General features: G+C 42.2%; 1 protein-coding gene and 1 long non-coding RNA gene across 3 annotated transcripts in view; one reads left to right on the top strand and one right to left on the bottom strand.

Moving 5' to 3' along the window:
• Positions 1 to 17,536, top strand: part of LOC115086901 — a 66,654-nt gene extending 49,118 nt beyond the window's left edge. For both annotated transcript variants that reach the window (XR_003855363.1, XR_003855362.1), the window contains 2 exons: positions 9,943 to 10,201; positions 16,924 to 17,536. This is a non-coding gene — a long non-coding RNA (uncharacterized LOC115086901). The remainder of the gene's footprint in view (positions 1 to 9,942; positions 10,202 to 16,923) is intronic.
• PRKCE (protein kinase C epsilon) overlaps positions 1 to 26,469 on the bottom strand; it is a 1,012,677-nt gene that overhangs the window by 220,579 nt on the left and 765,629 nt on the right.

The raw sequence follows: 26,469 nt of genomic DNA, 5'->3' as shown, positions 1-26,469 counted from the left end.
CAAAATATTGCCATAGCCTGTTCCTGAAAACTAGAACCATCTGTTAAATTAAATTCTATAAAATACCAGAGAATAAACACAGAAACTGTTGCTTTTTGTGAGGTCTTTCATGTATTTTGATAATTTTCTGTCTTATTTGAGAGAAAAAAAACCCCTCTACAATTTAGGGAGCAATGAAACGGTGACTGAAAGGCTCCCATCTGAGACCTAGGTTTATCAAATTGCTATAAATAGAAATATTGCCCATGATAAAAAAGGGGATGTGGTTAGGATAATTTTCCAGCTACTGCAATGTGTGATATATTTATTATTGCACCCCATACCAGTTTGGGCTGAGAGAGCCTCTGTGGAAGGTCACATATAAGTTCTTACAATTGAAAGAGGGGGCACTAGTAACTCGTGGTGAGGTTTGGGGGGGGTGAAGTAGATTTTAGGGGGCAGTTTTACATGCACAGTCATAGGTACGAACAGCACAGTTGCCATGACTGAAGATTTTATGTGATTTGGAGTGATGGAAGGTAAAAGAAGAGTAGATTTGTACAATGTACTCTCCACCTAGCTTGATTGCAGCTAGGTAAAGAGTGCATCAAGCTAGGTAGAGAATACATTGTACAAATCTACTCCTCTTTTACCTTTCATCACTCCAAATGACAGTAAATCTTCACTGATGGCAACTGTGCTGTTCATACCTATGACTGTGCATGTACAACTGCCCCCCAAACCTACCCCAATCCCCAAAATTCACCCGAGTTCAAAATGCTCCCCTCTTACAGTGGTATAAAAAGTTAACTTATATGTAAGCCTCCATAGAGGCTAGCTCTTTTTTTTTTTCACTCTCTTTCTCTCCCCCCCCTTCCTCCTCCTCCTCGAACTGGCATTTGCGATAAAAAAACATTTTGGCCAGTAACACACAGCTAACACAGGCATAACACACAGAAAAAAGGTGTAGTTATTTCTGGCGTTAAAAAGTGCATTGCTGTGCATTACTCTAACACACGCCATGTTATCTGACCCTCTTTTCCATTTATTCCTCCCACTCTAATACTAATTTTAAATTTACATACACATTTTGCAATGCAATATTTATCGCGTGTGTTACGGCATTATTGTAGGCGTTAGGGCCCTAACACGTGCAATAAGGTCCTAATGCAATTTGAGAAATGACCCTGTCAGTTTTCTATAGTTTTAAACTCACATAAGTTCAATGTTATTAAAACTACAGTAGATTGTGAGGAATTGCAGAAAGACTTTTTTGATTGGGTGACTAAGGAACTGGATCAAGGAAGAGCACTCAATGTCATCTACTTGGATTTTATCAAAGCTTTTGATACGGTCCCGAATAGGAGGCTGGTGAATAAAATGAGAAGCTTAGGAGTGAGTGCCAAGGTGGTGGCCTGGATTGCAAACTGGTTGACGGACAGAAGACAATGTGTGAAGGTAAATAGAACTTACTCTGAAGAGAGAGCGGTGTTTAGTGGAGTGCTGCAAGGATCGGTGTTGGGACTGGTCCTGTTCAATATCTTTGTGACAGTGGCGTAACCACGGGTGGGCCTGGGTGGGCAGCTGCCCACCCAGTTTAGACGCAGGCCCACCCAACTGACACCGGAACTGCAAGGCTGTCGTGGGATCCCATCCCCGCGACAGTGAAGAGGAGAACCCATGCCTGGCACGCCATCACGGCACACGTGGGGAAGCGGTCCTGCAACCATATGGCCAACCGATCTTCCTGTTAGCGGGGGGGAAGCAGAAGCAGAAGCGCCGCGCACAGCTTCCACTTCCTCCCCCCAAAGCAGGAAGATCAGCTGGCCTCTCCTGCTATCTTCGGGCCGTACGGCCGACCGATCTTCCTGTTTGGGGGGGGGGGGAGAAGAGCGGAAGCGCCGCGCACATCTTCCGCTTCCTCCCCCCAGAGCAGGAAGATCAGCTGGCCTCTCCTGCTGCCACTGGCCTCCTGCATATGGCCGACCGATCTTCCTGTTGGGGGGGGGAAGGAGGAGAGCGGAAGTGCCGTGCACAGCTTCCGCTCCCCCCTCCCCCCAAGCAGGAAGATCGGTCGGCCGTATGGCCCGAAGATAGCAGGAGGCCAGTGGCAGCAGGAGAGGCCAGCTGATCTTCCTGCTCTCGTCGGAAGAAGCGGAAACTGTGCACAGGCTTGAATGTGTATGTGCGGATGAGAATGGGAGCCTTGGTGTATGTGTGGGTGAAAATCGGAGCCTGGGTGTGTATGGGAGAGAGAATGGAGTCTTGAATGTGTGTGGGTGAGAATGGAAGCTTGAATATGTGGGTGAGAATGGAAGCTTGAATATGTGGGTGAGGATGGAAGCTTGAAAGTGTGTATATATGGGTGAGAATGGGAGCCTGGGTTTGTGTGTGTGGGTGAGAATGGAAACTTCAATATGTGGGTAAGAATGGGTGCTTGAATGTGTGTATGTGTGGGTGAGAATGGGACCTTAAATGTGTGTGTGTGGGTGAGAATGGGAGCTTGAATATGTGTGTGTGGGTGAGAATGGGAGCTTGAATATGTGTATGTGTGGGTGAGAATGGGAGTATGGGTTTGCGTGTGGATGAGAATGGGTGCCTGGATGTGCATCTGTGTGTGCATAAGAATATAAGCCTGGGGAGGGGTGAGAAAGTGATAGCTTGTATGTATGTCTGCAGAGAATGTGAACTTGGTGGGGGGGGGGGGGAAGCATACGAGAGTGAGAGCCTGAGTGTGTGAGGGAGTCTGTGAGAGAAAGCATGTATGTATATATGTGTGCGTGTGGAAGGGAAGAAGACAGTAGTAGAAAATTAGGAAATGAGCGACAAGGGAAAAAATGGGAAAAAGAGACCAGGACCAACTGATTAGAAAAATACAAAGATCAGACAACAAAGGTAAAAAAAAAAAAAAAAAATATATATATATATATATATATATATACACACATAGAGAGAGAGAGAGAGAGAGAGAGAGAGATGTTAGCAATTTAAATATGCCATCTTTGGGAATGTGCATTCTTATATTTTTTATTTTGCTCTTAAGTATTCCACTGTTCAGACATTTTAGTTTCTCAGGCTTTCTATTTTGGCTTTTTCTGCATGTTTCTGTTTCTAATTTATAGTCTCTTATTTCTATATTAGGTAAGGGTCGGTCTCAGTTTTGCCTCTGTGTGACAGAAATGCAGTATTTCTAGCACATAGTTTCTCTGTAGTAGTAGTCCATCTTGTTCTGTTATTCCTGTAGGTGATGTATTAATGTTCTAGTGTCTGGTGTAGTATTTGCATTGCTGCTTTTTCATAAGGTTGTTGTTTGAATCCTGAGAGTCAGTGCTGTGAATGTATGGCAAGGTTCTAGATGCCTCTTTCTTTACAAGAGTTTGTGTTACTTCCCAAAATAGCAGTGGATGGTTATTTTTTGCTGAGATGACACCAGAATTTGAATTTTTTTTTTCATGTTACTTGTAATGTGAATTGCCCTAACTCTGTGCTGCACCTGTTCTGATGATTAATTATATTTTATTTATTTATTTATGAAGATTTCTGGGTTTCTGCAAAGATGGTTCATGAAAGAATACATTAATTTTTGTTTTATTATATGATTGGATTTGATTGTTTTCTATACTTGAAATAATTGAAGTAAATTATTTTAAAGTTTCATACATGACACATGGCTGTTGCAAACTACTTAGAAAGCCATTCTAGGGTGCAGTATATGGCATTATTTATCAGTAAGAAAACAACTAGTAGACCTGCATGCCTTGTGCCCACCCATGTTAACCTTGTGCCCACCCAAAAAATCAATTCTGGCTATGCCACTGCTTTGTGAGCGACATTGCGGACGGGATAGAAGGTAAGGTTTGTCTTTTTGCGGATGACACTAAGATCTGCAACAGAGTGGACATGCTGGAAGGAGTGGAGAGAATGAGACAGGATTTAAGGAAGCTGGAAGAGTGGTCGAAGATATGGCAGCTGAGATTCAATGCCAAGAAGTGCAGAGTCATGCATATGGGGTGTGGAAATCCGAAAGAACAGTATTCGATGGAAGGGGAGGGCTGGTGTGCATGGGGCAGGAGAGAGACCTTGGGGTGATAGTGTCTAACAATCTGAACGGCGAAACAATGTGACAAGGCGATAGCTAAAGCCAGAAGGATGCTGGGCTGCATAGAGAGAGGAATATCGAGCAAGAAAAAGGAAGTGATTATCCCCTTGTACAGGTCCTTGGTGAGGCCTCACCTAGAGTACTATGCTCAGTTCTGGAGACCGTATCTCAGAAGGGACAGAGACAGGATGGAAGCGGTCCAGAGAAGGGCGACCAAAAAGGTGGAGGGTCTTCATTGAATGACTTATGAGGAGAGATTGAAGAATCTAAGTATGTATACCCTGGAGGAAAGGAGGAGCAGAGGTGATATGATACAGACTTTCAGACACTTGAAAGGTTTTAATGATCTAAAGACAATGACAAACCTTTTCCATTGGAAAAAAATCAGCAGAACCAGGGGTCACGATTTGAAACTCCAGGGAGGAAGACTCAGAACCAATGTCAGGAAGTATTTCTTCACGGAGAGGGTGGTGGATGCCTGCAACGCCCTTCCGGAGGAAGTGAAGACTAAAACTGTGAAGGATTTCAAAGGGGCATGGGATAAATACTATGGATCCATAAAGTCTAAAGGATGTTAATGAAGAGAAGAGGCATGGGGGTAGTTTGCAGGAATTATGGCTACTACCTGGAGATTAATACCCTTATTCAATAAACATACTCATTGTTAATGCAACTCCAACATTGCTCTATGCTTCAATGGCAAGAGGCAATGTGGAAATAAAGGATTTGCATTCACAAAAAAAAACCAGGGATTAGCTTGCTTGTTGCGGCGGTTACTGCCCCAAACCAAATAAGTCTGATACTTCACTTCAATGCATATCCAGCATAGCTCTCTGCTTCAACGGCAGGGGGGAAAGAGGAAAAGAGGATTTATATTCAGGCAACAACCAACAAGGAATGAATTATATAGTCTGGGCAAACAAATATTTATGGGAGTAGCTTGCTTGTTATGGCGGTTACTACCCTGAATCAATTAAGCCTGATACTTCACTGGGAATACATATCCAGTGCAACACACTGCTTCAATGGCAGGGGGAATAAAGAAAAGAGGAATTATATTCAGACAACAACTAACAAGGACTGAATGGCACAGGCTGGGTAAACAAATAAGCAAGGGAGTAACTTGCTTATTGCAGCAGTTGCTACCCCTGACCAATTGAGCTGGATGCTTCGCTTGGATGCAGCTCCAGCGCTGCTCTCTACATCGATGGCGGGGGTGGAGGGAAACTGGACGAGGGGGTTGCTGATGGGGGCCAAGAGTAACAGATAAGTATGAGAAAAAAAGTGTAAAAGCTTGCTGGGCAGACTGGATGGGCCGTTTGGTCTTCTTCTGCCGTCATTTTTATGTTTCTATGACTGTGTGAGACTAGGAGGCTGGGCATCTGAATGATAGATGAAATTTAAATTGAAAAAGTTCAAAGTGATGCACATAGAGAAAAATATTCCAACTACAGGTATTCAATGCTGGGTTCTGTATTAGGAGTCATCACTGAGGAAGAGACAAAGAGTCCTTGTGGATAGTAAGTTGAAATCCTCAGCTCAGAAGACGTTTGACAAAGTCCCTCATGAGAGGCTTCTAAGAAAACTAAAAAATCATGGGATAGGAGGCGATGTCCTTTTGTGGATTACAAACTGGTTAAAAGACAGGAAACATAGAGTTGTTGGATTAAATGGACAATTTTCTCAGTGGAAAAGGGTAAACAGTGGAGTGCGTCAGGGATCTGTTCTTGGACCGGTGCTTTTCAATATATATATATATATATAAATGATCTGTAAAGGAATACGACGAGTGAGGTTATCAAATTTGCGGATGATACAAAATTATTCAGATTAGTTAAATCACAAGCGGATTGTGATACATTACAGGAGGACCTTGCAAGACTGGAAGATTGGGCATCCAAATGGCAGATTAAATTTAATGTGACCAAGTGCAAGGTGTTGCATATAGGGAAAAATAACCCTTGCTGTTGTTACACGATGTTAGGTTCCATATTAGGAGCTACCACCCAGGAAAAAGATCTAGGCATCATAGTGGATAATACTTTGAAATCGTCGGCTCAGTATACTGCGGCAGTCAATAAAGCAAACAGAATGTTAGGAATTATTAGGCATGGAATGGTTAATAAAACGGAAAATGTCATAATGGATCTGTATCGCTCTATGGTGAGACCGCACCTTGAATACTGTGTACAATTCTGGTTGCCACATCTCAAAAAAGATATAGTTGTGATGGAGAAGGTACAGAGAAGGGCAACCAAAATGATAAAGGAGATGGAACAGCTCCCCTATGAGGAAAGGCTGAAGAGGTTAGGGCTATTCAGCATGGAGAAGAGACATCTGAGGGGGGAAATGATAGAGGTCTTTAAGATCATGAGAGGTCTTGAACGAGTAGATGTGACTCGGTTATTTACACTTTCGAATAATAGAAGGACTAGGGGGCACTCCATGAAGTTAGCAAGTAGCACATTTAAAACTAATCAGAGAAAATTCTTTTTCACTCAACGCACAATTAAGCTCTGGAGTTTGTTGCCAGAAGGTGTGGTTAGTGCAGTTATTGTAGCTGGGTTCAAAAAAGGTTTGGATAAGTACTTGGAGGAGAAGTCCATTAATTGCTATTAATCAAGTTAACTTAGGGAATAGCCACTGCTATTAATTGCATCAGTAATAAGGGATCTTCTTAGTGTTTGGGTACTTGTCAGGTTCTTGTGGCCTGACAAGTACCCAATATCAGGATGCTGGGCTAGATGGACCCTTGGTCTGACCCAGCATGGCAATTTCTTATGTTCTTATGGTGGCAGTCAAAAAAGCAAATAGAATATTAGGAATTATTTGAAAGGATTACAGAATAAAATGGAAAATAGCATGCATCGATTCATGCTGTAACTACTCTATGAGTACTGTGAGAAGTTCTGGTTGCTTCAAAAAAGGTACAAAGGCAACAACAGTGATAAAGAGGCTGACGCAGCTCCATTATGAGGAAATGCTAAACAGATTAGGAATCTTCAGCTTGAAAAGAGATGACAGAGGGGACATGATAGAGGTTTATAAAATCATAAGGGGGGTGCAACGGATAAATAAAAGACAGGCAATTACCCTTCACATAATATTAGAGCAAAGCTATACACCAGGAAACTAACAACCAGCAGGGAGGAAGAATGGCCTAGTGGCTAGAGCATTGCCTCAGGTACTCACTTAGGGTCCTGATTCACTAAGGCTTTTCTCCCATTCTGTATCTCTGGGATAAATGCTTAGTAAATGAGGCCCTTAGATTGCAAGATGGTTGGGGAAAGAACTTATCACTGTGCATGTCCAGTAGGAAAAACATTTTGTGGCGCTTTTATTTTCATTCCGGGGGTGGCCCACCCCAGGATCGTTATTTTTAAATTTGTTATGCCGTTTCATTAAAAAAAAAGCAAACCAAGAAAACATTTATTCAAAAACAGAGCTCCCCCCACCAGCGGACCACCACGCCTCCCAGAACTCACTACAAACACAAGGTGCTCTAGCAGGGGGCCCAGGAGCAATTTGCCACTCCTGGTCTGGCAGCTACCCTCATTCAAAATGGTGCCAGCCCCCTTTGCCCTTAACTTGTAAGAGGGGTTAATGGTGCCATCGGTAGCCCTTATCACAAGTTAAGGGCAAAGCTGAGGGAAGCTGCCAGCCCGTGAGTGGGAAATTGCTCTCGGGGCCCCCCCGTTAGACTACTGGGTATTAGTACTGTGCCCTGGGGGGGGGGGTCGGGAGGATGAGCAGGGGGTCCACTGGTGGGGAGCTCATTTTTTTTTAAAATGGGAAGGGCTGGGGTGGCTTCTGTTTTTTTTCCTTTTAAGCTTGCATTTTTTTTAACCTCCCCCCCCCCAAAAAAAAATGACAGGAAAAGCAACACGAAATTTTGTGTTTTTTTTCTCATTGTTTTTCGTTTTTCATGAAATGCAACGAAATAGGAAATGCCATCTATATTTTCTATTTTGTTGCAAACGACTTCCCGCTCCTAGTGTCCTGTAGTGCTATAAAAATGATGAGACCAATATTCAGAAGCCACATAAATCGGGGGCGGTCCAGGGGCAGATGGGAGGCATTTGGGGTGGGCCAGAGTTAGCCGATATTCAGAATTAGCTGCTTAATTTATGCGACTAACTCTGGTCGTGCCATAGGGCTGTCCTAAAGTTAGTCGGATATACTTATCCAGCTAGCTTTAAGATAGCTGGTTAAATTCAGCAGTGCGGCCTCGCCGCTGAACATCCCCATTAAGTTAGTTGGACAGCTATATCCGGCCTAACTAGCCACTCCGCAGCTGAATATCAGCCTTGATAAGTATTATTATTATTATTATTATTATTAAAACAAATAGTAGAAAGTATTTTTTCATCAATGCACAATCAAGCTGTGGAATGTTTTGCCAGTGGATATGGTCAAGGTGACTAGCAGAGCAGGGTTTAAAAGAGGATTGGACAAGTTCTTGGAGACAAAGTCCATAAACAATTATTACTCAGGCAGGCTTGGGAAGACCATCACTTATCCCTGGAAGTGAGGAAGAAGAAATAGATCTATTTGTTTGGGAGCTGCTGGGTTCTGGTGATCCAGACTGGCCAGTGTTGAGACAGAATGCTTGGCTTGACTCACCTTGGTCTGACCCAGCGTGGCACAACCTCAGTTCTTATAATGAGAGAGTTGCTAGAAGAGGCATGCATGGTCAGGGATATTAGATACAGAAAGAGAACCCCGGCGACATTGTTTTCGTAGAGTAACTGAAATAGGAAAGGCTGAAGTCTTAGACCTGTGCGATGCAATGGCACCTGCTGAGAAAGGAAACAGTCTGCAAAGTTGATGATATTGTTAAAAAAAAAAAAAATCCTTTCTGTACTTCTCAGCAATAGGCATGAATGGCTCTATATACAGTGAAACAATAGATCTGTTACATCAAAGGGATCAGTTAGGAATCAATTTGCTTAACTGAAAAATAAAACAAAGAAAGAAGCGAGGAGCTGATTTTTGGATCACGATGCAAGGGGTTGGAGCAATAAACTTGGTATTTAAAGTTAAACTATGGTGTTTTGTTCACAAAGTACTACCTGCTGTCTTATATTGTCCTTCTGAGACTCTAGATACAGTACTGAGTACGATGTACAGTTAATCAAAGCAAAATGTTGCTGTATTGATGCAGCACTTAAATATGGAGTCACCGTAGAAATAAATATTTGTTTTTGACCATTCCAGCTAAACAAACTAACTAATTTTAGTGTTCTTTCCTGTAGTTTTGACCAACACACTTCCTCACCGAAAATGGATCCAGCATGGCACTTCCTGTCTCTAGACCATGGTCTGAAAGAAAAGAGACATTTCACAGGCAGGAAGTGCCCTGCTGGCCTCTCTTTTTTAAATGTAACATCTAATAGCTACATGATCCAAAAATATCCATCATATTGGGTTAATGGCTTAGGGCCGGATGCACTAAAAAGGTTTTTCCCATTTTGTGCCTATGGGAAAATGCTTAGGAGGTAATTTTCAAAAGGATTTCCACATGTGGGCTTTTGAAAATTGCTACTTTTAACTTCTTTGAAAATTCACTCCATAAGAATGAATTGTGAAAAAGGTTTTGTGTTGATAAATACACTTTATGCATGTAAATGGGTTTTTGAAAGTTGCTACAATATAAGTGTAACTCCTTTGAAAATTACTTCCATAGTATGCAGATCCCTTAGGGATATGGTGAGGTTAATTTCCAGCTATGATTTAGTAGTTGAAGTCATTTTTGCTTTTATTGGGGGACCAAGAACATAATGGGAAGAGTCGACAGTTAAAGGGTACTTTAATTAGGGAATGATATAGATTTCATATAACAGTTGTCCATCGTGTTGCTTCAGAATCCGAGATACCCTGTAGGAAGGCCACCCAAAGCATGAGTACATCTGTGAGAGCAGCCAAAGGAGAGACCGAGAGACTGTGTGACATGGTCCCCAGCCCCGTGAGCCTACAGCCCTGGTGCTATATCCTCCTCCTTGCTGGAAGAACCCTGGCACCTGGAGGCCCTTTGTGACAGTATTGGTGTACAATGGAGAAGAAAGGAAAACTGGGAACAAGACTGACCTCGGGGACAACGGTGTGCGCCTGCCTTCTGGGAAGGTAAAATAGAAACGGGCTCTTCAATTATTCCCCTTCCTCCTCATAGGTAGAAGTATGCATGTAAGTCAGCAATGTGCATATTTTTACCTAGAGGGGTAACTTTTCAAAAGGATTTACATGCATACAAGCAGCACACATCATAGCAATTTTCAAAAGCCTGTTTATGTGCTTAAAGTGTACCTATTGACAATTCAGCAGCATATATCTTAGCAATTTGCAAAAGCCCACTTGCACGGGTAAAGTGCATTTATGCACGTAATACCCAGTTCTAAGCACATAAATCCTTTTGAAAGTTACCCCCCCCCCCCCCCCCCCCCCCAGGATTGTGGCATAATTACTGAGGTGGGAATAGCTCAGGGGAGGAAACTGACCATGAAGAGTAGTAACCACACAAAACACAGGTGCAGATTTGGGAAGATACTTTTTCATGGGGCAGTAATCAAAGCAGAACTATCTGCGGAGTTTAACTCTGATTGTTCCGACAAAACCTGGGGATGTAAACTATCCATGGGGGATTGCTGGAATGTGGACCGTCTTGTTGTCTCCAATGTGTGTTCACTTACAAAATCAGGGCGGTGAGGTTTATAGACACACAATCAGCCCATCCTACTTTTTCGTGTAATGACTGACGTACAATCTTGCCAGTCTACTCGATGTTAACAACACTGAAGACATTAATGAAGAGATAAATGCAGCGTGCGGATTTTGAAAGTTTTCATTCACCATTTCAAAGTCTTAAATTACATATGTTGTAGCTCTGTAGCCTCCCTCAGCAAGTCAAGAAAAATTATTCATATTTCTTCACTAATACCTGCATTTGATGACAGATAAGCTGTGAAAGGGGCTTTTATTAAATTCTTTGATCTCTACATTTTCTTCCTGAGTTGCTTTGAGGGCACAACAGTTGGACTGAGATAACATTAAAGACATCTCTAATAATATCCCAACACACACGCCAAGAAACTGCTTAAGCTACAGCGCACTATTATGAAAAAATGCTTTTTAATTCTGGCATTTATTAATTTGAGCAATGAACAATGAGCTAGCACATCTGATTTAAGAAGGCTTAAACTGAGAACAAACCTAAACAAAAAATAACAGGATGTAATTTGTTCAGAAACTCATTGTAACTAAGTACTGAGAAAAGGTGAAACCTCTGAATTGCAACCCTCGTGCTGGCTCTAGAGCTGTGGGGTTCACTTCCAGTCCTTGAGAGCCACAAACAGGGTCAAGTTTTCAGGATACCCCTAATAAACATGCAGGACATAGATTTGCTTGCAACTTGAGACAGTGTGCATGCAAATCTATCTCCTGCATATTCATTAGGGCAGTGGTCCTGGAGGACCACAGCCGGTCAGGTTTTCAGGATATCCGCACTGAATATGCATGAGGGATATATGCATGCACTACCTCCACTGCATGCAAATTTATCTCATACATATTTATTGTGGATATCTGAAAACCTGACTGGCTGGGGTGGGGGGGGGGGGGGGTTTCTTCCAGGATGGGTTTGGGAACCTCTGTATTAGGGGTATCCTGAAAAGTCAATCTGTTTGTAGCCCTCAAGGGACTGGAAGTGAATACCACTGCTCTGGATCTTGAGATCAGTCACCTTCTATCCATGACAACAAGACGTTTCCTACTGATACAGTATCATCAAGGAGATGTGTGTAATTCTTAATACACATCATAAAATGTAATGACATTTGAATCCTTAATATTTACATTTCCTTAACTTTTCTCAGCTGAACTGCACTTTGACACTGAGGGTGACGGCAAATATTCCACAAACCACAGTATGTGTTAAGTTGAAACAAAAGTTCCCAGTAATGAGCAAGCAAGTAAATATGCCTCCAGCTTGCATATATGATTTCATTATATGCGCAATTAAGGAAAAGATAAAATAATGCACAAATGCAGAAAGCAACAATGCAACACAGAAAGATAAGGCTGGAAGCAATCATAGGAGGCCCATCTATCATCATTCCCTTATCTCCAGGTGGGATCTAATATACAAAAATCATTCCAGTTCATCTGCTTTTGAAATGTACAATTATGGACCCTAAGTAATTTGGTCCAGTGCTTAATTTCTATTGTTTAACCTCAGTCTCCCCAAGTACAATTTCGGCATATTCCTTCTTGCTCTACCACAATGAAAATACAGAACAGAGCAGTGTGCGCGCTATCATCCCAAATCATACCGTTCGATTCTGCTAGCAGGTCCCGTGGCCAGTGAAATGGGCTGAGAACCAGGGAAATCATCGCAGAGCCAGGGTCCAGACCCCACCTTTCCTCACTTCCATGCCTTATAATCTTGGGCAAGTCACTCGCCTTCAAGCACAAACCTTGGGGTCTATTTACTAACGTAACCCTCTGATAATCCCATGCCAGCCCCACATGCTGGGACACCATCTTTTAAAGGGGCTAGTGGAGCCCCCACCTCCAAAGATGTAAAATTGGTGGGGGTCTATGGAGAAACCCATGACAAGAGCACCACCAGGGCACTAAAGTGAATGCACAAGGAAGTGGGGAGATCTGGAAGGGGCAGGGCATCTGTATTTGTTTATACAAACAGGAGGGTTTTCAGGCCATGGGATGGGGCTAGCTTCAGGGAAACCTTTTTTTCCATTAGGAAAGTTTGACCACCTTACAGGGCGGTCAAGGGGGGAGAGTGGTCTCAGATCCCCCCACACACTAATTTTACATCTCTGGAACCAGGAGCTGCTCAAACCCTTTTCAAGGCCTTAACCCTAAGAGCATCAGGACCTGTATTAATGTCCTGGTGCTCCCATGAAAAGTTAGCTAAACCTCTTAAATCAATCTAACTTTCAATCAAATAACATAGCTTGAGAATGTTGAGGCAAATCGTGTTATTTAATTTGCATTAGAATTCCCTCTTTATGAGCTGATTTGCATGTATTTGTATGTATTTTCATGCAATCGGCTCATCTTAATACCTGGGTTATGCCATTTCTTTTAGGGGTGTATAGCATGCGGTATCTGAAATTCTGCAGATTATCTGTGCTTTTGCAGTGTGGTAAACACTGTTTACCATGCAGTAAAACCCTAACGCTGCTTATTAAATGATCCCCTTACACTGTAAGCTCTTTGGAGCAGGGAAATACCTACTATACCCGAATGTAGCCTGCTGTGAGCTGGGATTTGGAAAGGTAAGTGATTAAGCCCAGACCCATGTTGCTGCTTGGTTAACCTACTACCCCAATCTCTCCTCACCGGTTGTATTAGCCTGACCTATATTGCTTTCATGTTCGCCTTAGGGCTTCCTCCAATTTCTTCTTATCCTGCTCGATGTGTGGGGTCCAAAATACGTCAGCCAGAGGATTGCCAATGTGAGTGGAATGGGGGAATGACATCACATCCTCTACCTGTGATTTTCCTGTTAATACATCCTCACCATAGTGTTAATGTTTTCATGGCAGTATTACATTGTCGACTCATATGCAGTATGTTGTCACCATAACCCCTAAATCCCTCTCTACCAGGCAACTAACTAGTCAGCCATTTTCCATTGTTTCATTTAAACTGATTTTTCTTTTCTACATAGAGCACCTTGCACTTGTGCCACACTAAATCTAACCTGATTTATCCCTCCCCATTTCCCCATTTTCTTAAAACACATTGAGATACATTTTCATGGGCTCTAGATGTCTAACTTTCAGAGTCAAGGGCCATAGCTGGCATCTTTGAAAACTGACTAAGGCTGCATTCCTAAATATCCGTGCCTAAAAAGTAGACTGTGCTTGGACGCGGGAGGGATGCAAGTTAGGAAATCGGCACTAATTTTCAGTGCTAGGTCTCAAACTTAAGCATCTACACATAGAAGAAGAAATAGCAGGCCTAAATGTAGGCTCCTCAGTTTTTACACACCTAAAGGTAGGTGAATTTTCAGCTGAAAACTTAGGCACCTAAGTCTAGGTGCCTAAGTTTAGGTCAGGTGTCTAGGTCTAGGTCAGGTGTTCAGCTTTCTTTTCATATCAACCTCATTGCTTTACATGCATATAGATTATGCTTTACCCTTAATACCATTATAAATTATATTTATTAATTTATGAAATTCTGGTCATATATAAACCAAGTAAAATTATGTGTTTGGAAAACCTGCATTTATATGACCCTTTTTCATGTATAGCAAAAACTTCTACATCAGGCGAGCAGCCATTTGTGGATATAGTCGAGTTGTAGTGACCTCACTTCCCATGTAAGGGAAACAGCACTCGTCACACTGGCTCAAACCAACAACAAGTTACATTTTTGGGGCATTCTCCAATTATTCTCCCGCTTCATCGCCCCCTCCTCATAATGAATATGACAATTCAATAGCCCTCTACTCTTGCTGACCAAGGGTTGAAGAGGAAATGATCTCCAAGACGGAATCCCTTTGTGCTATTTTTCTGCCAGCAGGGGGAGCTCCTAAAAGAGGACTTGTCCTCCCTCCCTCTCCGAGCCTAAGCATATCACCTCTGCCCATCCCACTGGACAAAGGATTCAAACTCAAGTCACCTATCCCTTGCAGTGCAGCTAGAATCAGGATTCTAATAAAGACAAGTCTGTGGAGTGTGAAAGAAGGTAATATAGAAAACAAGGAAAAAATATCAAGAAAAACTTTTGCAAAAAAAAAAAAAAAATCAATCATATTGAATAGCTTGAATGGATACAATAGTCCTTTTTACTTGTTAAAGAAGCAGGAATGGGGGGGAGAGGGGGGGAGTAGGAAAAGATTAGACTAGACATGCAAACCAGGGACGAACACGGAAAATTTGCAAGGTGAGCAGAGATCTGGATTTGGTTTTGAAAGCAATAGGATGACAGTACAAGTTTCTGAGGACCTGGCAAATCTAATCGTCTTCTAGTCTGACTAAAATGTAAAGCAGCAGTAGCTTTGATGCTGTATACTAGATTCTTGATACTTGGAACTGACGAGTAGAAAAATATAATAAATGAAGACTGCAAATATTAAAGTAATAAATGAAGAGACAGTAAATGGGCCAAAAAAATTATTCATGTACTAGTTAAACTATTCTGAGAGGTTGGGACAAGATATGAGACATATCAATTTTCCATTACAGTCACATACACTTTATTTTTATTCATCTGCCTGGATGGAGACAGTGACATATAAATGAAAAACTGGAACTAGATAACTCCACTTTCTGACATGTTATAAACCTTGAAATGCTTATATAGAATTATTCTTTTCCAGTAATTCCCCATTGTTCAGCTAGTGTGTACTTCTATGTGGTTATATGTCTACAATATTTAATAACAACCAATCTACTTTCCCAATTTAATCACTGACCTTCAAGTAACACCTTACACCAAAAAGAAACCATTAAAAAATCAACTCTGTAATTCAATCCATTAGGTTAATAGTTCTCAGTCCAATCCTACTGTTGTCAACTAGCTAGTGAGAACCTGAAGATTTGTGTTAAATGTCATGGAACAGTTTGTGTGAGGGGGCAGAGTCAATCCATTGTCAGTAAGAATTAAAATCTGCTTGCACCCTTGCCTAATACACAATTTAACACTACTGCCAACATCCCGTTGAACATGCTATGTTATAAAAAGTATTTACTTTAAACCATCCATTACAAAAAAGTTCACCGTATTTCAGTGGTTTTCAGTTTCTCATAATGCTAGAGTTGTAAATATGCTGAGAAAAGTCAAGTAGCAGACACAAAGGCATTTCCCCAACTCAACACAGCAGCCCACCAAGATGTATAGTTCAGAAATGGGTGCTTAGCATTCCATTTCTCTGAGCACTTCTCCCTGACAGCCACGTGGCTCCAACACAGAATATACTGTATTAACAGTTAGTAGCTGTTCTATGATTCTTAAAAATCATTTACCACAGCAGTATGTATTAATAATTTTTTAACCATGTTCATTTCCTCTTGTTTTACACTTCCGTTGCTGCATTGGAAAGTGAGCAACACATGAACAAAGTTTGCTTTGTCCTCTCTTCCAACCAAAACCATACAATTGCATAGTATGTGAACTGCCAAGACATTACAAAACACTGAGTTCAATATTTAAAGACATGTGGCTACGGCCTGGATTCACCATTCTATCGCAGAATGGTGAATCCAGCGAAAACGGGGGTGGGGGGGGCGAAGGGAGGGGTGGGCCTGCGAAAGCCGGCAGCCTTCGCTCCACCGCGGTGTTTTCACTGCCGGCTTTCACACCCAATAGCGCCACCGTGAAAGGTAGCGCTATTGGGCGCGCTACTGGCGACGATACCGCTGCTCTTTGCCAACCGACTCCTCCCATTGCCACCCTGACTCCGCCCCCAGCATGCTATCGCACGCGAAAAGGGACTTTTCTCGTGCGATAAGCGTTTGAAAATGACCCCTAAGTGAGTTAGCCAGGTAAGACTTATTCACCTAACTTTCCACCTGCTACTGAATAGGTCTAACTTATCTGGTTAACATAGCTGGATAAGACTGAATATTGCTATTAACTGCCTGTGTTAACCGGATAAGTAGCTTCTCCCTGAAATGCCCATTTCTTGCCCACCACTTAGTTGGAAAGTCCTTACTTATTTGGCTAAGTAGCGCTGAATATCAACCTCATAGTTATTACAACACTTACAGCGTGATGTGGCATCACGGTGCACTGTCAGAAAGGCGGGTTTAAAATCACACAGATTAAAGTAAAAGGACTGTGAGCATCAGCTTTTCAATTAATTGTCGTTTTTTTTACAGGGGAGTGAAGATCTCATCAATAAGCTTCAAGAAATGGAAGCTTCAGGATGTGAAAATCAATATAAGACTCTCCTTCAGTTACCTATTAACTAGGCAACCCTTTGATCACTTCGGAAGAAGTCATAAAACTTTGGAGGTCTGAGCAAAATTACATCTAAAAAAATGGCTACTGAAAGTTACAGTTTTTCTGGTTTCTCTACTTTGACTTTATAACTTTTTAAAATTTACTATCACACTCCTTTTTATTATGTCAGAAGGTGTGGAAAATTGTTGTCTTGCCCAGTTACCGTATTTTTCTTGCTTGTTCTTGGTTTCTGTTTTGTTTCCACAATGAAATGAAAGTTGCGCCATCCTTAACTGTGTAGGAAGGCCCAGTTAAAACTACAATTAAATCAATGCTCACATGAAATCAGCCTTTTTAGATATCTTCTGAAATTAGAAAAAAATGAGCGTTTAAGACTAGGGATTGCATTCAACACGTTCAGCTTACATGCCGGACATTTTTGAAAAAAGAACTACCAGCCTTTTCAGGGGCAGCTGTCAGCATTTGATCTCCTAGTGGAAACCAAATATACCCTCTGCATTGGCTACAGAAAATTATATCCTGGGTGTCACCACTGAACACAGCAACACTAGAGCAGGTCTGAAGAAAGGTGAAAGGATAGGAAGAACCTAGGACATGCTTAATACATTCCATAAAGGCTGAAGTGTGTGAGATCACATACAAGCTTATTGCCCAGTGTCCTTTGTTACATGTACCATGTCAGTTCCTAAGGGTCACGACAGGTCTGCAATGTTTCCTCAAAAACATACATTTGAAATCATGATGCCTCTACTTTAAAGAAGCATGCGGTTCACTTGCATACTTGGCTGTCCTTGGAACCAGAGTGGTTTGAGGCACTGGAGGATCAAAACCAGTCTCTTTTGCACTGTGGGGACCAACTAGTTAGGCATTCCAGTAGACGCAGACCCTCCAAGAACATAAGCACCTGAATGAACTGTGACGGGAGTAAAAAAACACAGGTACCGGTATTAGTTCACCTGCACCTTTATGACCAGGTCCACAATGATGTCTCCCTTTCACAAATGTATTATTTCTGTTGTTCGTCACCCTGAGATAACGAATTTGAAAGGTGTTTTATAAATTGAACAAACTAAACACATATATATATGTTTTACTAACCTGGGCAACAGTAGTACTGAAGTCACACCTAACTCTGGGAGCCAAGTAGGTAAACTGTTACTGCCATTATCACTGGAGCTTCTGACAAAGAAGGGGAGGAATTCTGAACTTGTCTGTACTGGGTCAAAGACCAGTTGTACTTTTTACTGGCGGGATTTGCACCAATTCCCAAAGTAAAAATTGCACCAGTAATTTTGCTTTGAAAGCTGCGTGAATGCAAAGGACTTCCTATTACTTGCACCTGATTCTTCTGTGGGTAGAATTTTGCTGGCAAAGTAGGTGCAAAGATTTGAAGGAAGGATAACTTTCACACAACTCCACGTGGCCCCATGTAAGCACATATATGGCCTCATGGAGATCTGCTACAGTATTTTGTAACCCATGTGTGTCGGGTAATATGTGGATGTCTACCTCTCAGCATATGTATGTATGTTTGGTTATCAGGGAATGCTTGCAATGCATTGAAAACGTGTATTTTCTCTACTTACTTTGGAAACATATGCATACAGATTTTATGCGTGAAAAGAATAACTTGCATAAAATCCTAATTTACACATGGAAGTCAGTTTATTTTAAAATGTACCGATGTTACTTGAAGTCACTATTGGCAGATACCTCTACCAGTTCTTCTCCAGGGCATTGAGACCTTCCTAATTCTTCACCATGAATTCCTCCAAGTTCACCCAGACCTCCTACCCCACCAACAGCAGATGAGTCTATCAATCGCACAAGATACGTTACCCTCCATTGCCTCAGGTACAAACTTAGGCCTGGATTTATCAAAATGCAGTAAGTAGCAGAGAGAGAGAGAGAGAGAGAGAGAGAGAGAGAGAGAGAGAGAGAGAGAGAGAGAGAGAGAGAGAGAGAGAGAGAGAGAGAGAGACTGGCCATAATGTCATGGCCCATAGGTAGGTATTTGTATCCCTATGGTAGGCCCACCTAGTAACTCGAGGTGGGGATTAGGTAAGAGTGTAGGGCGTTAGGGGCCACTGACATTCCAAGTGACACTTACGAATAGAACAGTGGTCTCTTGTGAAGATTTGATGGCCTTCGGAGTGAGGAAACTCACTCCCAAGATGAGATTTGGGCAATGTTCTCTCAACCTAGCTTGATGTTACCCAGGTAGAGAGTCCATCAAGCTTTTGGCGATCATCCGTGCTGAGCGTTCATTTGGACCCGAGTTGAACAGTATTTTAGAGGAAATTGCTTTGCTATCCTCTTTGACTGCGATGATTCAAGCCAAATTGAGTGGCTTGTAAGCCCCTGAAGCAGCGCATTGAGTGAAGGCAATTTTCAACGCGATCAACGCAAGTAAAACGCATTTTACTCCACAGAAATCGCTTTGAAACTCATCCTCTCCATTCACTATCAAGCATTTTCTTACCTAGCTGAAAACACTGCCAACAGAGGTACTATTCATCCTGCTGTGCTGAAACTATTTAGCAAAATCGCAGAGCAGGGCTGCAAAAGGCTTAGAGCATATTTTGTTCTTTTAATTTCAGATTTCTCCCAGACAGTTTCTATCAATCAAAAGAAAGAAGTGGTTAAGCACAGTCTCTGCCAATGTAAGAATGTTCCCCAGCAGAGAAGGAACCCGTCTCTACTATGCAAAATGCCTCATCCATGTTCCCACGTACTTACAAACAAAGGTCAGCCAGTGACAACAGTTGCCTCTAGCTTGACGGCACAGCAAGAAAGTTCATTTGCACTCTGATCACCAGAATGGAAAATTTTACAGAAGAAAAAAAAAACCATATGCAGAATCAGTTTGCAGACCATGCACTGGTTGCCAAAAATATCTCATGTTCACAGTTTATTTGAACATGTTCCGAGAAAAGCAAAATTATTAAATTAGCTTAAGAACAGAATTATTTCCTCAGCCAGAAGAATTCCCAGTGCAGGGCATATCATTCAACCCAGAAAACTTCTTTGAATTTGATTTACTTAACATAATAATAAACTGTGGTATAAAAGGGAGTTATTTCATGGTTTCCAGCCACCAGATATTGTATCGTGAGAGTGCTCTTACAGCAACAGATCTGCATGGTGAAGTAAAATTTAAGACCCGCGCATGTGTGCACATGGCGCGCGTTTGCCGGCGCACACACGAGCGTGCCGATTTTATTAACAAACATGTATCTGTTTGTATATGCGTGCGTGTTATAAAATCGGCTATCCGCGGGTACAGGCGCGCACAATTTTATATTGACGTGCACATGTGTGCGCGAATGCCGTCAAGAGCGCGTAAGTGGGGGAAATTTTAGTAGGTATGTGCGGAGACACAATAGGTCTTTTTTACCAGTTTGCTTCTAGTTCGCAACAGTAAAGGACTTCCTAAACCCCTTAGCTAACTTGCCTGCCTTTTATCCTATTAGCCCTAAGCCTTAAAACCCCGCTGACTAGCCTTGTTTTTTTTGTTACATGACTTACATACCATCCGTAAAGTTACGCTGTGGGGGACCCCAGCGCACGCTTACGTGCGTAACTACTTACATGCAGTCCCGGCCCGCCCATACCCCACCCATACCACGCCCATGCCCCACCCCCTTTTCAGAAATCTTTTTTAATGAATTTAAGATACGCGCGTGGCCGCGGGCCTTTTAAAATTTGTGTGGCACGCGCCAGGCCACATCACGCACATATCTCCCAGCTTTGACGCATGTAGGGCTTTTCAAATAGACCAGAGCGGTAATAATACATCTGCTTATCTTCACCTGCTTTTTCTGGGGACACCAAATAGCCCTTTTCACCCTCCAAGTTTGAATCTCGCTTCCACCACTCACCGTGTACAATTTCGCCGCCTCCCTGTTCTTGACGTTAAATCTGTAAGCTCACTGGGGAAGGTGGACCTTATAGTGGTGATAAAGTAAGCAGCATTCATAAATGGTGTGTTTTGCACTATGAAGCACCCCTGGTGATGAATTTGTTTGGTACATTAAAAAATTCTCTCCATACCAAGGGAATCACGATATCAAGGGAAACAAATTTTACACCTAATATATGTTAAAACCATGAGAAAAATATACATGCCATAGTGAATAAAGTGCATAATCATGTACAGTATTTATCTCACTTAAATCCTATTGTTTAATGAAGACATGTTGAATTAAGACACTATTTTGGGGTTTCCCTAAGCTGTCCTGGGGATCCTACAGCCATTTGGGTTTTCAGAATATCTACAGTGGGCCTGATATTCAGCTGCTATCCAGCTGAACGAATTAGCCAACTAAACTTATCTACAACACTGAATACAATTTATCTGGGTATATTCAGCAGCTAACTCACTTAGCCGAATATTTCTGGATATCTACCCCACTGTAAGCTTTATTACACTGACTGGCAACCTTCAGATCTTCCAAGATGATCTTTCCTATTTAACAGTTGACAGATCTTGTTCTCCTAACTGATGAGGCTAATGGAGTTTTGTATCCTGGACACGAGCATACAAAACGCCCGGCTGAGCTAGACCAGAGGTTGGTCCATCAAGCCCAGCATCCTGTCTTCTACATTGGCCAATCCCAAAAAGTAGATCCAATTTCTTGTTGCTCACTACCAACGGCAATTGGTGGGTTTTCTGGAGTCACCTGGTTAATAACTGTTTATGGACTTTTTTCTTCCAGGAACTTGTCAAAACCTTTTTTAAACACAGCTATGCTATTTGCCTTGACCACATCCTCTGGCAACAATTTAGTTGTGCGTTGGATAAAAAAAAAAAATACTTTCTCCAATGTGTTTTAAATCTAATACCTGTTAGTTTCAAGGAGTGTGTCTTATTTGAAAGGATAAATGACTGTTCTTTATTTACCTGTTCTACTGTACCCACTCATGATTTTGTAAAACTCTTATCATATCCTCTCTCAATTGCCTGTTTTTCAAGCTGAAGAGCTCTAACCTATTCAGCTTTCTTCATAAGGGAGCTCTTCCATCCCCTTAACTAATTTTGTTGCCCTTTTCTATACCATTTCTAATTCTGCTATTTCTTTTTTGAGATGGGGTGATCTAAGCTGCACCCAGTAGTTAAATTGTGGTCACTCTACAGATCTGTACACAAGTATTATGATGTTCTCCGTTTTGCTCTCTAATTCCTTTCCAAATAATTCCTAGCACTCTGCTTTTTTGAGTGCTGCAGCGCACTGAGCTGAGGATTTCAGCAAGTCCACAATCACTCCAAGATCCTTTTCATGGGTGGTTACTGCTAATGTGGAACCCATCATCATGTATCTAAAGAAGGGGTTATTTTTCCATATCTGTATCAATTTGCAATTGTCCACATTAAATTTCATCTGCCATTTAGATGCCCAATTCTCTAATCTCGCAAGATCCTTTTGCAGTTCTTCTCATTCTGTCTGTGTTTTAACTACCCTGAATATTGTTGTGCATCTGCAAATCTGATCACATCACTCGTTGCTACCATGTCTAGCTCATTAATGAATAAGCTGAACAAAACTGGTTTCAGGACAGATCCCTGGGGCATGTCACTATTCAGCTTTCTCCACTGGGAAGTCTATTTAGTCCTACTCTGTTTCAGTACCAATCCACTCTAAGACAACGCTTCTTATCCCATGGCTTTTTAGTTTTCTAAGGAGTCCCTCATGAGGAACTTTATCATACGCTATCTGGAAATTCAATTACACTCTATTGTTCAGCCTTCCTTTATCCATGTGCTTATTTAAACCTTCAAGGAAATCTAATAGGTTAGTAAGGCATGACTTCTCCTGCTAAGTCCATGCTGGTTCTTCCTCATCAAGACATGTTTATTCATACGAGCAATAATTTTGTTCTTAATTAGTACTTCCACCATTTTACCAGGAACAAACATCAGATTCTCTGGTCTGTAGTTTCTTGGTTCACCCCTGGAGTCCTTTTTGAAAATTAGCATTGCATTTGCTATCTTCCAGTCTTCCTACTCTCCAGTTTTCCAGGTCAGAGGTAGATTTTAATGATATGCTACAGATTACCAGAAACAGGTCTGAAATTTCACAGTTGAGTTCCTTTAGAACTCTGGAATGAATGCCATCAGGTCCCAGTGAATTGCTGCTATTTAGTTTGTCAATTTACAGCACTTGTAGATTCACACTGATTTGATTCATTTCCTCTGAGTCATCATCTAGAAAATGTGGTCTAGGTATGGATATCTCCCCATCATCGTGCTACCTTAAAGACCTAAGTGAAGAATTCATTTAGTTTTGCTGTTTTCCTGCTTATCCTCCCTAAGTGCCCATTTTAACACCTCCTTCCCCTTCCCAGTTATCTAACTGCAGATTTGTTTTTGTTTATTTTATTAGCTTTTGCCTCTTTGGCTAGTCTCTCCACAAATTCTCTCTTGTCCTGCTTTATTAGTGTTTTACATCTAATTTGTCCGTGCTTAAGTGTCTCCCTATTTTTCTCATTAGGCCCCAATTCTCATTTTTTTAAAGTTGCCTTTTTGGCTTTGATAGCCTCTTTCACAGCACCATTTAGCCATGCTGCCAGGTGCTTGTAATTCTTTTGTCCTTTTCTAATTTTTGGAATATATTTTATCTGGTCTTCCAAAATGGTGGTTTTAAACAGCCTCCATGCCTCATGCACTTTTAACCCTTCTAACTATTCATTTTAGTTTTCTTCTTTTTTTTTTTTTTATAATTAGTAAGTTTTATTCAACAACCATAACATTTACAGAATATTCAACATGCTACATTGTCTAATAAACAATTGTACTAAACAATAATACAAATCCAATACAAAGATCACAAGACTTTGTGTGTGGTTGTTTCAATTATATAGAGATTTACTCTCCCCTCCCCCTCCTATTGTACATACATGACAGTATTACCATCCATATGTTAGAACTCGTGGGTTAGTGGACCCTTGGCCCGAGGTGAGAGATGGTACTGCCCACGGGGAGGAGCCCTACTGAGCCTCACTATCGGGAGGTGAGGTCAGCAGCAATAGGTGACACAACCCAGAGAGTACGGAGAGAGGGATGTGGATGCAAATGCCAGAATAGGTCCCCCTAGTGGTGAGGAGCTGGGCAGACCCTGAGGCATGGGGATGCAAGCTGAGTAAGGAGGCGTGCAGAGAGAGAGAGCGTCCCCAGGGGCGGAGCCATGGAGAGCATCAGCACAGGAGGTATGACGTAGGCTTACCCGAGGAGTGGGAAAGCCCAGAGGTCTCTGGCAATGATAGAGAGAGCGCTAACCCGAGGAGCAGGGGAGTGTGGTACAGTCTCTGAGATGCCGCAGGGCACTGCCCCGAGGAGCGGGGAGAGAGGTGAAGCCACTGGGTTACTCAAGGCACTACCCCGAGGAGCGGGGAAGCGCAGCACAGTCACAAGATACACTACGCGCTGCCCCGAGGAGCGGGGTGCGACACAGTCACAAATGAAAGGCAATGGCCCACGGAGCGAGGTACACCTCTGATGGTTTCCATGAAGCTGAGTAGGAAGGCAATGGCCCACAGAGCGGGGTACACCTCCGTAGGTCTCCAAGAAGCAGAGTAGGAAGGCAGTGGCCTGCAGGCGGTATACACTTACGTAGAGTCTTCACAAGCGGAGTGGTTCCAGGGTGACCCTGAGGAGTGGGGAAGCTGGAAGGCAGAGTCCCAGGCGCAGGGCCCTCCAAGGAGTGGATAGTCGGAGACAAGAGCAGGGCCCCCGAGGAGCAGGTACCCGAGAGTGTCTCACGCCAGGAAGAGCGGAAACCAGGAACTAACATCCATAGAAAGATCTGAAGGATTCAGCAAGGAAGGAACTCATTGCCAAGTCGATTAGGGCCAGGCCCCAATGGAGCTTAAGAGTCCAGGGCTAGTGATGTCATCAAGGGGAGACACCCTTGAGGTTCCCGCCCTAGCGTCCATAAGAGGGGCCATGTAGCGCACGCGCGCCTAGGGAGGCCCAGAGGAGACATGGCGGTCGGCGGCGTCCTTGCCGCCCCGTGGAGTCCTGGAACGGAGCAGTGAGCGACAGAAGCGGCTGGCCACAGCCGCGAGTTTCCCCAAGGGAGAAAGAGAGGCAGAACACACAGTGAGAAATAGCAGTCTCAGCCGTCTGCGACCGACAGTCATAACACCATAAACTTGTAATAAACCTGTAAAAATGTTAAAGCATATTTTGGATCTCTCACGATGTTACCCAATTGGTATAGAGAGTCCATATTTTTATAAAAGAAGGAAGGACCTTGTTTTTATGGGCAGTAATTCTCCCCAACTGATACAATTTAGCTACTCATTCTTGTAATTTAAGACACCCTGTAAAAGCAGTATCCCTCCATAATCTCGCAACTTCGCACCTAGCTACTATTAATATATAGTGCATCAACTTCTGATGATTTGAATCTGCAATAATAGCTAAGTCATTCAAGAGGGCCATTTGAAACAAGAGTGTTACCTAGAACCCCAGCAGTTTTTAAAACCATGCAGAGACTGCTTTCCAAAATATTTGTAGTCTTGGGCATAACCACCATTGATGTAGATATGATCCTAATTGTCCACAGCCATTCCAACATCTATCAGACCTAGAAGGGTATAGCTGATGAAGTGGGCCGGAAATACAGTAGTTACCATCTATAGAATACTTTATACTCGATTTCAATAAGAGAAGCTGAGATAATCCCTTTCCCCAATATCCCATGTATATCAGCCCAATATTCATTAGGTTTTTCCTCTCCTAAGTCTATTTCCCATGCTTTTAGATGATTGGGTTTATATGGGAGATCAGAGGTAAGAAGCACATAAATTTTTGATAGAACTTTAGTAGCTTTGTCAGCTTGTCTACAAAAAGTTTCAAATAATGGTACTCCTTTCTGTAGGTCGGCTGCTAGGCCTTGAATAAGAGAAAAGTGTCTCAGTTGAAGTTTTAGTTTTCTTCTAACTAGTTTCATTATCTTATCATAATCTCCCTTTTTTAATGTTGCAGTAATGTTATGTATTTTTCCTCCAGTGACTATCTTAAATTTGATTGCATTAGGATCACTGATGCCAAGTGGCTCAAACACTATAACCTTTTGCATCATATCCTACCTTTTGCAACTAGATCAACAGTAGCATTCCCCCTCCACCACCCCTCACCAATTGGTTCTAAGAACAGTTGCTCCATGAAGCAGTCATTTATGATGTCTAAAAATTAAACTCCTTCTCATGCCCCAATCAGATATTCTCCTAATCAATGTTAGGGTAACTGAAGTCTCCCATTATTATTATGTTTCCACACTTAGTAGATAGACTAATCTCTCCTAGCATTTCACATTCTGTTTCACCATGAATTTACACGTTTTTGCACTGAAACACAGCTTCCAAATCCCATTCTTCCTTTTTTTTTTTTTTTTTTTAAATCGCTTTCACTTTTCCATCATTGTGGTTGTGTACAATTACAGATTTTGTATTATCTG

Source organism: Rhinatrema bivittatum, chromosome 3 (assembly GCF_901001135.1).
Source record: "Rhinatrema bivittatum chromosome 3, aRhiBiv1.1, whole genome shotgun sequence".
Taxonomy (NCBI): domain Eukaryota; kingdom Metazoa; phylum Chordata; class Amphibia; order Gymnophiona; family Rhinatrematidae; genus Rhinatrema; species Rhinatrema bivittatum.
Note: the sequence above shows the minus strand (reverse complement) of the source record. Positions and strands in the feature narration are given on the sequence as shown.